General features: G+C 41.7%; 1 pseudogene; it reads left to right on the top strand.

Moving 5' to 3' along the window:
- LOC143640268 (contactin-3-like) overlaps positions 1-15190 on the top strand; it is a 76497-nt pseudogene that overhangs the window by 49243 nt on the left and 12064 nt on the right.

Genomic DNA, 15190 nt, shown 5'->3' with positions numbered 1-15190 from the left:
GATCTCTGCATCTGCCCAGTTACATCTCCAGTGCTGAGGGACACAGTCTGCCCTGTGACCATATTCCTTGCTGTAGCTAAGAAGAATTAATTTTTTTAAGTGTGTTTAGATTTTTGCCTGTTGTTAAGACAGAGTGGCAACTTCTAAATTCCTTATATGGTGACTGGATACCAGAAGTCAGAGCAACTGGCCAATTTTCTAATCAGGTTGGCTTATATTTTATGTTCTAATTTAGAAAATCATTGTACTGTATAAGATGTGATATTTAATTATACCCATTTAATTGATTAGAACATAGACATGCAAGTAAAGAATTAATAGATCAGTTGGGGTGATTTAAAAATTTAGACTCCAACACCAGAAATTTTAAGTGGTTGGTTTTCAACAACAAAAAAAATTATTATTATAGAAACACTCTGATTTTTCAATCCCTTTTTCTTATACCAACCTTAGTTCTTTATCATAAAAAAGTCTATTGATAGTCACATTTAATATCAAACCTAGTCTTTCCTATTTTATCTTTTTCAATATGACTTGGAGATGAAAAATCTATACTTCTGAAATATCTGGAAAATGGCTGGAATATAATCGACTGCAATTGTAAGGAAAACACTGTGATCTCTTTGGGAGCAACTCTCCTGGGAGAGGGTATAATTTTATACTCTTTGAGCCCTTGGGAGTCCTTTATCTGGTCCATATACAGGCTTCTGACTTAAAAGAAAGGGTGTCTAGTCTAGGGTTTTGCTTTTATTTCTTTGTTGTTTTTTTTTTCTTTTCTTTTTTTTTTAACCTATTCTAGGTTCTTGGCACATTCAGTTCAGGCCAGCCCACAAGGGTGACTCTTGGCAAGTACATAGCCACAAGTGACAACTTTCTCTCCTTCAGATCTCCATGTGAGAGACCCCAAAGCTATAGTGGAAGGTATGGAAACCTGTTTCTGTGGTCCCTGTGGGTCATCCGTCCCAAGCACTGGCTGTACGGCAGGTGTGGAAGGAACCTGTGGTGAGGCAGATTGTGTTTTCCAAAGATGGTGGCCACAGCCTGCTTTATACAATGAGTTCTCCTTATTGCATGACTTTGACAAACACCTGTCCACCTGCAATAAAGCCATTCCTCCCCTGTTGAAACCCAGAAGACCTTTGTGACTTCCCTGACTAATAAAGAACCCCAGGAACAGTGCCATCGGATTCCTGAGGCTAACTCCCCAAAACACATGCTCTTCTACCTGGTTCCATTAGCACAATGGCTCTGAAACTGAGCCACTAGACTATGAGGAAGCCAAAGTAGAGTGTGCAGGGATTCACTTTAAGAGGAACCAGGGTGCCCAGCCATCAGTCCCACTGAAGTCCCAGCCAATGGCCAACCCCATGTTGCCCGTCTTGTGGATGAGCTTGCCAGTCCCCAGGTACATCTCCCCAAGAAGCTATGCAGCACTAAGGAGCTGGCTCCACTCCTCTCTGCTGTTTCCTGAGCACAATAAGTGTTTTTTTTAATTTAAGCTACTAAATTTGGGGGTAAACGATTACATAGCAAAATGAATTGGTGCCAGAAGTAAACCTAAGGAACTCAGCAGAATTTGTTTATGTGGCCATGAGAAAATAGCTTTTTATTCCTTTGCATCAGTGGACCCTTTCTTCCACACAGCCATACCATTCTACAAGGGACAGATCTGCTTTCAGTGCACTTTGTTCATTCGCTATAGGGAAAAACAAAACAGTGAGATTTGATCCCTGAGTTAATTTACTCTCCAGGATAAGCTCCTTGACTTGGAATATGCCAGAATCATCACATCCATCAACAGAAATCCTAGAGTGGTACAGGTTGAGTAATAGTAAGTTTCCATGTGCATTTATAGAAATTTATCACTGTTGAGTGACTTGGGTGACTATTTCTAAATTACAATGAGCACAGCAAACAAGGCAACATCAAGGGAGTTGGCCCCAACCTGACACACTCTGCCTGCTTCACTAACGCTAGTTTTCATGCCTCCCTCCCAGGAGGACCCTCTGTATAGGAGTGCTGTTGTCAGCCTGTGTCCAGCAATGTCCAGCCCAGCCTAATAATTATTTCATTAATTTATTTATTATAGCATTTCAGAGTTGGGGGACATCAGAGTGGTTATTTTAAGCCTTCTGTTTCCAAGAGGAATGAAGATTAGGAACGTCAAATTCCAGGAGGTTTAATGAGCTTTGCACCCTAATGGCTTATTAGAGTCACCTAGAGGGTCTCCTGTCTCCAGTTCATTCTGACTTCATTATCCTGGGATGTGGCCTAGGCTTTTCTGGTACTTTTTAAAGATTCCTCAGGTAAATTTATAGCACAACCAGCATTGAGAATGATAGGATTTAGGTCCTAGATATGCAGCTCTAAATAATAGGACATAGAAACCATCCATTTTCAATTTTTTTTTTCAATCATGAGTTTAAGTTCAGAATAGTGGCTAACTATAGTGTTGAATTTGTTGATAACAGTGTCTAACACTTGCCAATCTCCTTTTTTAATTAGCAGAGCAAAGGTCTCTGGCTCAGGGACTTTAACACCATTCAGCTTCTGTCCATATGCATTATCTTGGACAGTGTCCATTCATATTTTTTTCTACTCACTGTGTTCATTTCTGCCATTAACTTATTTTGGTGAGCAAACTCCCATTTAGGTCAAAAATATACATTTTCCCTATCTGTTTCCATATTAATTAAAGAAAGCTAACCAGTTTAAGAAAACATCAAGTGAATAACAGAACTTTCATTCATAGGATGTGTCATATAAAGCTGTAAATGTAACTGTAGTGACCAAAGTGTAGAAAACACTGAGTTGAAGTCTCTGGTAAAAGCATCTTGACATCACCAACTTCTAGTGAGGCACACTAGGACATCCCCTCCCAAAGAAAGTTGAGCAAATTCTTAGCCCAGCTCAGTGGGGCACACCTATAATCCCAGCACTTTGAAGACCCAAGGATTGTGAGTTCAAAGCCAGCCTCAGCAAAATCCCAGGCGTTAAGCAAGTCAGAAAGACCCTGTCTGTAAATAAAATACAAAATAAAGCTGGGGATGTGGCTCAGTGGTCAAGGGCCCCTGAGTTCAATCCCCAGTACCTCCCCCTGCCAAAAAAAAGAAAGTCAAGCAAATTCTGATATGAACAGATGACATTTACCTGCCTTAAATATCACCTGTTCAGACAACCAAGTGACTGTAACCACTGTTAGTAAGAAAAATTAGCACAATGTCCCAGCTTGGTCCTGTTTCCATCTTCAGTGGCTGCCTATGTTTCTATTCATTGCCTGAGCAGAGTATGTGTGTAAGGAAGGTGACCCTGAGGAGGCTGTCCAGGGCGAGTGGGGGCAAGGTTTAAATTGCTTGATCATAAATGCAGAGGCGAGTCATGTCACCATCAGTTCCTTTGGGGACCTTCACAAAGGAAAGCACCAACCAGATTCCAGGAGGAACCTATAGGTCGATTGCTTTCAAGGCACCTGGGTGTGATTTACATGCGGTGTCAGGGTTTGGAAAGCAGGCCTGTGAAGGGACCGATGATTAATTTGGGTGGCTCTGCAGTCACAGACTGCATAAAGTGATAAAAAGGAGGAGGCCCGCCTAGTCAACCTTGCCTTCCAAATAGCCATCAAAATGTATTTTTTTCCCTTATACTGGGAAATTATGCTTCTTGGCAGTCCAGTGGCAGCATTTATATCGAGAGTGCTTACTAAGGAATTAGTATTTGTGATAATCTGTTTCACTCAAAGTTGAGGCTCTGTTGGCAACATGGAAGACGCTCCCCGATTCCGAAGTTTGCACTGCACCTCGGTTCTTAGCACATGGCAGACACCACAGTGTGCTTCGAGCCCGCCTGTAATTAGTGATGATCGGCTGTTCATTTACTTTCTCCTGGCATGGGTTATCACATCACATACTGCTTGCCTTTCAGTGCAGAGTGGCTTTTAAATTGCATCCCAAATTTCATTAGTGTCATCACCTCAGAAAATACAGGGGAAAAGTTAATAAGATCCTCTTCTGTTTAATTCAGTACACGCTACATTTTCCCTTAACATTCATGTCAAAGATGATTTGGCTTATAAATCTGTTTGCTGCTTGTACCTGTAGCATGTTTCAAAAATGTGTATTTTTTTTTCCTAAAAGAAATGTGTATGACTAGGTGAACAAATACTTCAATAAGAAAATGATTCTAGGGCTTGGGCATGTGGCCCAGTGGTAGAGTGTGTGCTTAGTGTGTTTAAGGCTCTGGGTTCAATCCCCAGCATGAAAAAAGGGGTAAATGATTCTAGCCAAACTTAGAAATTATAAAATTAGCCCAAAAAGGAAAAAAAATTACTGTCATTTTGATGTAACTATGCATTTGATGTTGACTATAGTGAACTTTTAATTTTGGGGGACAGATAAAGAGTTTGTAGATTAACTACATTCCTGACATCCCTATTCCTGAAACCCTTTTAGCAACCCCCCTGTTCCCCCTGGTAATGGGGATTGAACCCAGTGGTCCTGAACCACAGAATTTCATCTGCAATGCTCCACCCCACACACAAACACTTGTTAAATTTTGAGACAAAGTTTCACTAAGTTCCTTAGGTTCTCACTGAGTCACTGAGACTGGCCTCCAATTTATGATCCTCCTGCCTCTGCCTCCTGGGCCGCTGGGATTACAGGTGTGTGCCACTACCCTACCCTTCTTGAGTCAAACAAATTGATTGTGTCCTCAAGTGCTTTGCATGTAGATATGTGCCCGTGTAGACCACTTCACCCTCTTTTTTCAAGACTTCTGATTACATCGCATGCCTGGGCCCGTCGGTTCATTCACTGAAACCCTCGAAAACCATAGACTCTTCTGTGTTTTCTGATCTTAAGTTACACTGTAATTTGACATTGTTTTATGTCATTGTTTGATGACTGCCTCTCTCAGCTGTCAGCTCAGTGAACATAAGGACTGTTTTTTTCTCCCCTCATCATTGTATACCCAGCAACTGAAGTGTAGTAGTTGCTTAATAAATAGTTTTTGAATGAATTATCTTATTTTTAAAAAGGTAGTGCTTTTAAGAAGGAACTCGAATTTGTATCACTTAGGGATTTTTCTCCTGCTGTAAAAGTTTCTGTATGAATCATTGGAATGGACCTTGTCCACGGCCCAGATCTCCTATTTTGAGTAAACCTGTGGCCTGCAGCTTAGAAAAATGGCTTGCTTTCTAGAAAACTTAGAATTGCATGGCTTGGGGGAGGTTTTTAGAGGGAGGTTTTAAAGAAAATCAGGATGAAAGAAAAAGAAAGTAGAAACTTGACCCCTTGCCCCCCATCTTGCCAATATGGTCCAATCTATTCAAGGAGGTGGGGAGGGGAAGAATACTTAGGAAAATACTACAGACTAATTTAACAGAGAGGAAACACCAAGCTGTTTTTCACTCAAACAATTATTAGTGTGCCTAACAATTTATTGAAAGTTATTAGTGTTATAATCTCCTTTATTTGAATTGCTGTATACTCTAAAGAAAAATGCTTCTAAATATATCTATTATGCTATCTCATTAATAAATATATCGAGAAACCTATTTAGAGGAGACCTACTGGTTTACTACATTTTGACAAATTTTACTTAGATTTTCCCAGGCAGTCTTGTCCCACCCACTTTATCCCAGCTACCCAATAAACAACTACATTCTCCAAGAGTGACAACCTGATGTGGAAAAGAGTTGGGTTTGCTATCAGTGAATCTTCCTTTGGGAATTTTTTTTAATGTCTGGAAATAGTTGCATCCTGATAAGAAATGATGGGATAACGTGTGCCTGCCAAGTAGCCCAGTGGATTTTCACAGGAGGAACACATGGAGCATGACCTGCACTTTAGAATCCCCCATGATGCTTCAATCCAGAGTACTTATTCCTTCCCAGGTCACCACAGCTCCCTTCTCTTGGGTGGTGAGATGAGACCAATATTCTCTTTTCTCTCTGGTTGTTTAGATGCAGCTACATAGATCTATGTACATAGTTTTGTCATTTTAATGTCCCAATAGTATTTCCGTAAATGATTATACCACTTATTTATTGATGAGTTTTACTGAGACAGACATTGAGTCCTCTGGTTTTCAGCTGTGTAAATCTTGTGGTCGATGCACACACACATTTCTGCAGGATAAGTCCATTCCTAGGGGTGAAATAATGGGTGATAGATGATGCTTATTTTGTGCCTTAGTGGAGACTTCTGGACAGTTCTCCAGAGGGGTTGCACCCATTCACACTCCTCCTAGCAGCAGGTTCCACACTGTCAGCAGAACTTGAAAACATTCATCTCTATTGCTTTACAGCTCTCCACACATGGTGTGCCATGTGATGTCCTTTGACCTGAGTTGAACTTCCCAGGTTTGCAGATGGAATCTGCCTCACATGTACATTCCTTATTACCCTGAGTTGGGTTTACATCCTGGAGAACAAAGGTCATGTGTCAGGCAGGTCTTAGCCCTTGAAGGCTTAAGCAGGATTGGGCAAACCTCTGTTAAGGTGAATCTTGCTTCTATGAAGCGATGCATTAAGACAATAGATGAGTTGGAGATAGAAAGGGCCAGAAAAGTACAATATAAATACATGTTACTGAACTGGCAAAAATTAAATTCTACTTTCCATTTACATATTTATCTACTTTAACAACATTTTGGTGCTTAAAAAAATCAGTGGCTCCCATTTTCTACATGACTTAGTTTATTGCTTCTTTTTCCAACATTTTTTTAGATTTAATTTAATTTTATTATTGGTTCCTTTTTGTTATACATTACAGTAGAATCCATTTTGACATAATTATACAAGCATGGAATATATTTTGTTCTAATTGAGGCACCAGTATCTCTCCTTCCCCTTCCTTCTCCCCAGCCCCTTCTCTCTATTGATCTTTCTGTCATTTACCCATAGTTATTTTATCTTATTTTTAAAAATTAATTTCTTGTGGCATACATGATGGTGAGGTTCACTGTGGTACACTCGTATACTTAGAAATGGTGTGTCCTCTGAACATAAACCTACATTTCTTTAGGAAGATAGTTTGATTTCTGTGACCTGGCTGAGCATTTCTGTCTCTCCCGCTATCTATACCTGAAGTCAATAGAAGCCACATCCTGATACCAAACTCTCCATTACTCCTTCAAGAGACAAGACCAGCGGTGTGCTGAAATGGTACATGCAGATATCTAAAGACTCAGGAGAGCCCTGTTATAATTCTCTTTTACCCAACTGTTTTCAAAGTAAGAAATAAAGGTAGGGAGAATAACAGCCTCATCCCCAATGTCTTGGTGGCATTTAACATCAACAGATTTTTGCTGAAAATTAAGATTTCTATAGAAATGATAATCACCCTCCTGTTACTATATGGAACTCAGAAAACCTGCAATGGTCAGCAAGCATTGAGGGTTTCATCCCTGGAATAAATTTCTAAATAACCCTGAGGAGAAAGAGGGAGGGAGGAAAAGAAGAAAGTTCAGAGTGTGGAAAGTAAAATCTGCAAACTTCACAGTTTCAGGATTATCTTTTAATTGTGGCCATCAATCAGCACACATCTGGTCTCTCCCAGTGCTCAAGAAGTTCCATCCAAAGCCATATGATCCAACCAACAGAGAATCTGTGGCCTATTAAGAATCCTCAGGGCAGGGAGCAATATGGAAGGAAGTACCCTGTAGGTAGTTTTAGGAAATTACCTAAAAATAGGATAACAGATCCCCTTTCAACATATTCTAGGAAAACCCAAGAGGAAAGCTACGCTTTTAATTAACAAGATAAATGCTCCTGTGTCCTGTACCAGGTCAGGCATCAACTGCTAATCTTTTTCAAAGGGCTTTGCTTTTCCAAATTATTTTATTTCAATCTATATTTTTACTAATGCATGAAACCGACCTGCAGTTAGTCATTTTATGAACATGATCTTATATTCTCTTTAAATGAAGACCGTTTAAAGTTGAGCATTTAGAAATATATTTGCTCCATTAATTGGTGCTGAGGGACACCCACAAATGTCTTTATGGATAGCTGATATTTTTAAGGTTTAAAATGTTTCCATTTCTTCTTATTGAGGGGGTTCATTCTGACTGTTCCTAAAGTTCTGCAGCTGAGGAATTAAATGGCATTAGTCTTTTTGAGCTCCAATGTGTTTAGAACAGTGTTCAACTGTGGTAATCCCTGTGTCGCGCTGCATTTATTTCCCATTAGATACCTAAATGGTTTCTGCTTCTTCTCAGGCAGATAATTGCAGTGGGGTTGGAACCAGAGAAAACAGTTGAGCGGTGGATATAAAATAAGTGTCACCCTGGTGGAAGTAAATAGACTCTGAGACTATAATCTCTGCCCTCATTTATTTTTGAAACCATAAATGCCCCTGGGGAAAGCTAGTCATTTATTTGTCTGCAGACATATTTATCTGCAGTCATGTATGGTTTTTAACTTGGTGTTATTTCCATTCATTCCCTTCTTGCATCCTCTGTCTAGTCCCACTTTAGTTTTTACTCTAAATACAGATTCCGTCGCCATGTGTTTCTGGGCCATAGTCTCCAAAATTCTTTGTGTTTTAAAAATAGCGGTGTGTCCATCACCGGTTTTCCCAACAGAGTTCCTCAGGTGATCTAATGATCAGAAACATCCAGCTGACGCACAGCGGAAAGTACGTCTGCATGGTGCACACGGGAGTGGACAGTGTCTCCTCTGCCGCCAAGCTCATAGTGAGAGGTAACAGGAACGCCTCCTGGATTTCCTACCTTCACATCTTAGCTGATCATTCCTTACTGGAGGGAGAGCCGTGATGAGAGGGAATGTGAACATGCAAATTATAGTGTTGATTTGAGTCCTCCTCTTGCCAGCAAATACGACAATTCAGATGAGTGTCAATTCAGAGAAACAAGATTCTTGACTCTGCCCTTCAAATAGCTCTCACTGTGACGGGGATGGCTGCCAAGCTGATATGTTCTTGAGCATGCCATCAATCATCAATCAGCATATGGATTAAATAGGAGAGAGAATATGGGGTGTGTGTGTGTGTGTTTGTGTGCGTGCGTGAGAGAGAATATGGTGTGTGTGCGCGTGCAAGTGAGTGTATGTCCTTCTAAAAGAATCAGGATTATTTATTCAGGATTCCTGAGAAAATTTGCCAACCTAGGCTACTGTCCAGAGTACTGTTGCTATTGGGATGGAAAATGACCAGAGTGAATCATGAATTAAAACATCACTAGATAACAAGCTGAGAACTACAGAGGTAAACCACTGGGTTTAAGGGAAAGTCAGTGTATCCAAAGCCAGGGGCACTGCATTTGGAAGGAACAGGAATCCTACATACAGTCACAAGGGAGCATGGGGGATTATGGCCTTCTATCCAGATTTAAGATCTAACAATGGAAATATGTGTCAGGGGATATTATTACTAGGTACCTGGCCTTTGTCACTAAGCACTTTCTAAACGGGGACCTCATGGAGGTACTGAAGTGGTCACGGGACATACTCTTCACTTTGGTGGAAGTGGGTGACAGTGGTATGCGTCCTCACCTTCTTTAGGTTCACCTGGACCACCAGGATATGTGAAGGTAGAAGAAATCACAGACACCACAGCCCAGCTGTCTTGGAAAGAAGGCACAGACAACCACAGTCCGGTTATCTCCTACACTATCCAAGCAAGGACACCTTTCTCTGTGGGCTGGCAAACTGTTACAACAGGTAAGGGGAGAGGCAACCACTGTCCCTGCTTAGGAAAGGATTTCAAGGCCTTGCTGGGCACCACAGACTCTGACAACTCTGAACTGTTCCTTTGTAGTGCCTGAGGTCATCGATGGGAAAACACACACAGCTACCGTAGTGGAGTTAAACCCCTGGGTGCAATATGAATTTCGGGTTGTAGCCAGTAACAAAATCGGAGGTGGAGAACCCAGTTTACCCTCAGAAAAAGTAAGAACTGAAGAGGCAGGTTAGTGTTTCTGTTTTCTGAGTAATGGGTGAAGAGATGTCCCTGGGTGTGCATCTCCAGTTCCCTTGGCCCTGGTCTCCAGGCCCAGTGGGGACTCCATATCCATAATGCAGTGTCACAATTATCTGACTTTTCTAATGAAATCTGCCATATGGCTTTAGTCAACCCATGTAAGTGACTCTGATGTTGTATGACATTTCCAGGAGTTCAATCCCTCCTAGACCATCATTAGTGCATGTTGAGTGAATACATTTTTGTCATTTAAGGTTATAATTACTATCTGACATCATTACCCTGTTAGTAGGGAAGAGCTGTTTTCATTTAAAACAAACATTGACAAATTGGCAAAACAATGGCATTTGGAATTTTTGCTGCTAGGAAATCTCATTCTGTCACTGAGCTCAGTGAACACACACGAGCTCAAACAATTGATGGGTATTATATTTTGGCTTCTCAACTGTTCAATTAAGTAAGAATTATTGTTATTAATTTCCATGTAAGGTAACTATTAATATAAATGGCTTTATGATCCTAAAATTATCCTAATTTTAAGACTTAGAAGTGGAATGCATACCCAGCATCACATTATTGAGACAGCTGAGGGGACGTAAACTTTCCTTTTCATAATCTGCATATTAATTAATATTAACTAATAGAATATTTGAAACAGCAAGCATGTCACTTTAGGAGCTAACTAAGTCAAGATAAAGTCCAAGGATATGTCTCCACATTTTAGTGACGCCGTTTGATTGGCACAGTGCACGTGGTACATGTGGCAGGTACTAGGAGACATGGGGGCCGGTGCCTGCCTACAGCCTGCTCATTTGTTCACAACGCACGTATTCAGGAGTGTCTACTGTGTGCTCAGCACTTTGCAGACTTTGCAGATACAGCTATGGGCATGACAAAGACCCACCTTCAAAGAATTTATATGCTAGCTGTGTCATTGAGTTCACTAAAGGAAAGTTCTCAGCAGAAGTGTGAAAGTCGATGCCTGCCTGAGGTTTATAAATACCTCCTACCAGGATGGGAGGGTCCCAGTCTGTATCCTTCCTCCATAAAGCCACTGTTGTTCTGAAACTCATGTCTCTGTTGGAATAGCCACAGTTCAGGGTTCATGCTGGAGTGGTTTCCCAGCGTCCCTGGTGAATCCATTTTCCATATTTTATTAGCCTTCACACCAGTCACAATGTCCCTTTCAAATAAGTTTCATTTTTATTACCTCTTGAGAGGTTTTAAATGTTTTAAAATTTCAGGTAAAATAAAATCATCTGATGATCTCACCCAAAATATTTTATAATTTCATGCAATATACATTACATTGTTACCTAAGGCATCTGTGAATGTATACATATGGGATATATACACGCACGTGTGTGTGTGTGTGTGTGTGTGTGTGTGTGTGTGTGTACATTAGGTCGTTACCTAAGGCATCTGTGAATGTGTGTGTGTGTGTGTGTGTGTGTGTGTGTGTGCGTGTGTGTGTAATGTGTCAATGATGAAGCTCCTTCATGTATTTTAAAAGCAACAATGAGTCTTCTTTTGGATAAATATTGCTACATGCAAAGAGGGTTTCATCTCTTTCTCTCTGACCCACACAGTTCCAGAAGTGCCTCCCTCTGAAGTCAGTGGAGGAGGCAGAAGCCGGTCTGAACTGGTGATCACCTGGGATGTAAGTGTCCAGGCAGCACTTCCCTCATGAGAGTGCTCCTATTTTCATGATCCTTATGGCCTCCTGGGTGGTGTCCATGCTGTTAGTGATGCTGCAGGGCTGGTACTGATGGTGCTCCTTCTAAGGATGCTATAGTTGACGCTAGTGCTGGTAGCACTGGTGGTTCTTGTGGTAATGGTACTGGTGCTAGTCCTAGTAGTAATATTGGTGATGGTGCTGGCGATGTTGGCGATGCTGGTGATGCTGGTGATGCTGGTGATGGTGCTTATAGTGATGTTCCTGATTCGAACAGTGTACTGATACCGGTGGTGCAGATTCTGGTGCTGCTGATACTAGTAATGGTGTCAGCGCTATTGGTGGTACTGAACGTGATGTTGTTGCCATGGTAGTGCTGGTCCTTGAGCTGGTGGCACTAGTAATGCTGGAGGAATGGTCCTGGTGGTGCTGGTGCTCACGGTGCTCTTGTAATAGTACTGATGGCACTAGGGCTGGTGGCGGTCATAGCGGTGGTGCTGGTGATGCTAATGGAGATGTTGCTGGGGGAATGAACTGGGTACTGCACATTGAGTCTGTGCAGTTGCTGGGGGTGCTGGTGGTTCTGGTACTGGTTCTAGTGCTGGTACTGGATCTACCAATAACACCCGTGTTGGAGGTGGCACAGGTGGTGTTGCTTCTGGTGCTGGTGCTATGGTGATGCTGATGCTGGTGGTCCTGCTATGAATGAGATAGCTTTGGCTGCTGCTGGCTCCTACCCTGCTGCTGCTGCTGGTGGGCCTGGCGCTTTTGTTGGTGCTTATGGAGGTGGTGCTGCTAATGCTGCTGAGAGTCGTCGGGTTGGTGACAGTGGTGCTGGGGATGGACTGGTGATGTGGGGGCTGGTGGTGGTAGTGGTTGTAGTAGTGGTGCAATTGGTACTGGTTTTTTTGGTGGTGGGTTTTGTGGCACAGGTGCTAGTAGTGGTGCTGGGAACACAGGTATTCATGGTGTCACTGGTGTGCAGATGTAGTTATTCTGGTGTTGGTGCTGATGGTGCTGATGGTGTGTGTGCTCATTTTCATGGTGCTGGTGATACAGCTGGTGGCACAGGTGCCGCTGCTGGAGGTGTTGGTACTGGTGGTGTAGGTCATTGTTTTGGTGGTGGTACTATTGATGGAACAGGTGCTACTGGTTCTCATGTCTCCAGTGCTGGTGACACTGATGCTGGGAATTGTGGTGCCTGTGTTGGTGGGACTGGTGGTACTATCAGTGGTGCTTGTGATGTGGGTTCTGATGCTGGTGTTGCTATTGCTGCTGATAATGGTACCGCTGTTGCCACTGCTGGTAGCACCGGTAGCAAATATTTCAGTGCTAATCACTGTTCCTGTCATTTTGCAAAAGTTTTCTTATTTCATTCTTGGAACATTTATATATTAAAACACTGAGGCACAAAGATAGTAATTTGCACATGGACACCTGGCTGCTAAACAGAGGGTGAGAGTCAACTCCTGGCTGCTGACTCTTGAGGTTCCCTTACTGCTCTCCTTGCATTCCTGGAATGTCCTGCTGATGATGTCACACATCCCCACAGGTGCTTGAGTCTATAATTTCTTTCCTGACCATCTTTTATCCTTTGTTTTTGTCAAGTTAGGGGGAAAATGTAATTAACATGTATGAAATAGGGGGGGGCTAGCACTAAATTTATTTATATTAATTGAATATGTTAACAAACAAATGAAGCATCATGAGCTTGTGATAAATGCCAATAGAATTTTTGGCATGAGTCCATGCATCCTTGAGTTCAGTAAGCTGTATTTACTTTCTTTTGCTTTTCTTTTCTTTTCTTTTCTTTTCTTTTTTTGCTCCTTTGTACTTAATCACTGTATCAAGGTATGATTTCTTTCCATAAAACCAACACTAGGGATTTGATAATTTTTATTTGACTTAAAATATCTAGTATGTTAGACTCAGAGTATGGGTTATTAGAAACCCAGAAGTGGACTTAAAGACACTCATATGTCAAATAATCACTGAGAAGTCTAGCTCAGTACCTCAGTGCCTGGTAAGAGTATTATATGTCTCTTAAAAATCAGCTGAATTAAATGTGCCCCTGTTGTTCCTCTTCTTTTTAAAATCTCCGACTTGATACGGTGAAGGTTATTATTTGATAATTCATAGGAAACACTAAGGATGAGGACTCATCACTTTGCTATGCCCTTGTCTTTAAGGGTGACACAATGTACCTTTTCTTTACAGCCAGTCCCTGAAGAGCTGCAGAATGGTGAAGGTTTTGGGTATGTGGTTGATTTCCGCCCTCTTGGGGTTACCAACTGGATCCAGACAGTGGTGACATCCCCTGACACCCCAAGATACGTCTTCAGGAATGAAAGCATCATGCCATTTTCACCCTATGAAGTCAAAGTGGGTGTCTAAAATAACAGAGGTGAAGGCCCATTTAGCCCAGTGACAACAGTGTTCTCTGCAGAAGAAGGTGCGGGAAACAAGTTTATATATCGATAAGCTAGTTGTGCTCAAACCTGACTAGAAAATTCTCTGTGGCCTTAGGGGTATTTTTTTCCCTCAAGTCAACAGTAATCAAACTTGTGGTTATGTCCCCAGGGCAGGTCATAAAGATCAACCATAACTGACTTGAAGTATAAGACTCGAGGGACAGAGAATCTAACAATTGGTTGCAACCCTGTTCTTCTTGGTTGAAGAATAAAATAGTCCCTGGAAGCTACCCTAGTCCAAAGTTCTGTTGTGGTTTCTGCAACTGAGAAACGGTCACTAGCAAGACAGAAAGCGAGGGCCAAGATGCCATCCAAGAGATGTACAATGTGAACCTTTGAGGGATATGAGTACCTGTCACTCTGGCCTCATTGCATCATTCTGCTGTGTGCACACACACTTCACTAGAAAACCATTGAGTCATTCTCTCCTATTAAATCTGCTCCACATTCTGAGACATCTCAAGAACACTCTAGAAAATGATAGCAAATCACTATTTTATAGATGACTGCAACTGAATATTGGCCACCTCATGTGGTTCCACCTAACAAAGATGTTAGGGGCCAACCTGTATTGCATGGTTGCCATCTGCCAGGAGTTACCTAATTAGAATTTTCAAATGAAAAGTCTCCCATCTTCAAATTAGAAAATGAAAGCCTGATGAAAGAGATGAATAAATCTGCCAAAACTCCTGTAGTAAGAGCCAGGATTTTAACCCAGGGCCATTGGCCTTAAGCATTCTGAGCTCATGTAGTATATCCCAGGGTCTCTCCTAACCTCAGAACTGGCAGTAAATTGAAAAAAAAAGGTCCACAGTTATCATTCCTAAAAATAGACTCCATATTTCTGAGGACGGAGGACGGCCACCATTATTCTTGTCTTCTCATTTCCCATTGAGTTCTGAAAAGGATAAAAACAGGTATTATAGGCATCTTTGCAAAAGAAAGAGTCTTGCATTCATAACCAGACCCCATTTCCAAGAGCTTCCAGGAATTACAAGGGCAGGTTGTGAGTCTGGGAAGTGATGGAAATTAGCCAGCAGGAGGACATCAGACACTGTCTGCCGTCAGCATCTAGGGCCTGAGAACTGGCTGTGGGAAGTAGGGAA

Source organism: Callospermophilus lateralis, unplaced genomic scaffold (assembly GCF_048772815.1).
Source record: "Callospermophilus lateralis isolate mCalLat2 unplaced genomic scaffold, mCalLat2.hap1 Scaffold_1583, whole genome shotgun sequence".
In the NCBI taxonomy this organism is placed as follows: Eukaryota; Metazoa; Chordata; class Mammalia; order Rodentia; family Sciuridae; genus Callospermophilus; species Callospermophilus lateralis.
Note: the sequence above shows the minus strand (reverse complement) of the source record. Positions and strands in the feature narration are given on the sequence as shown.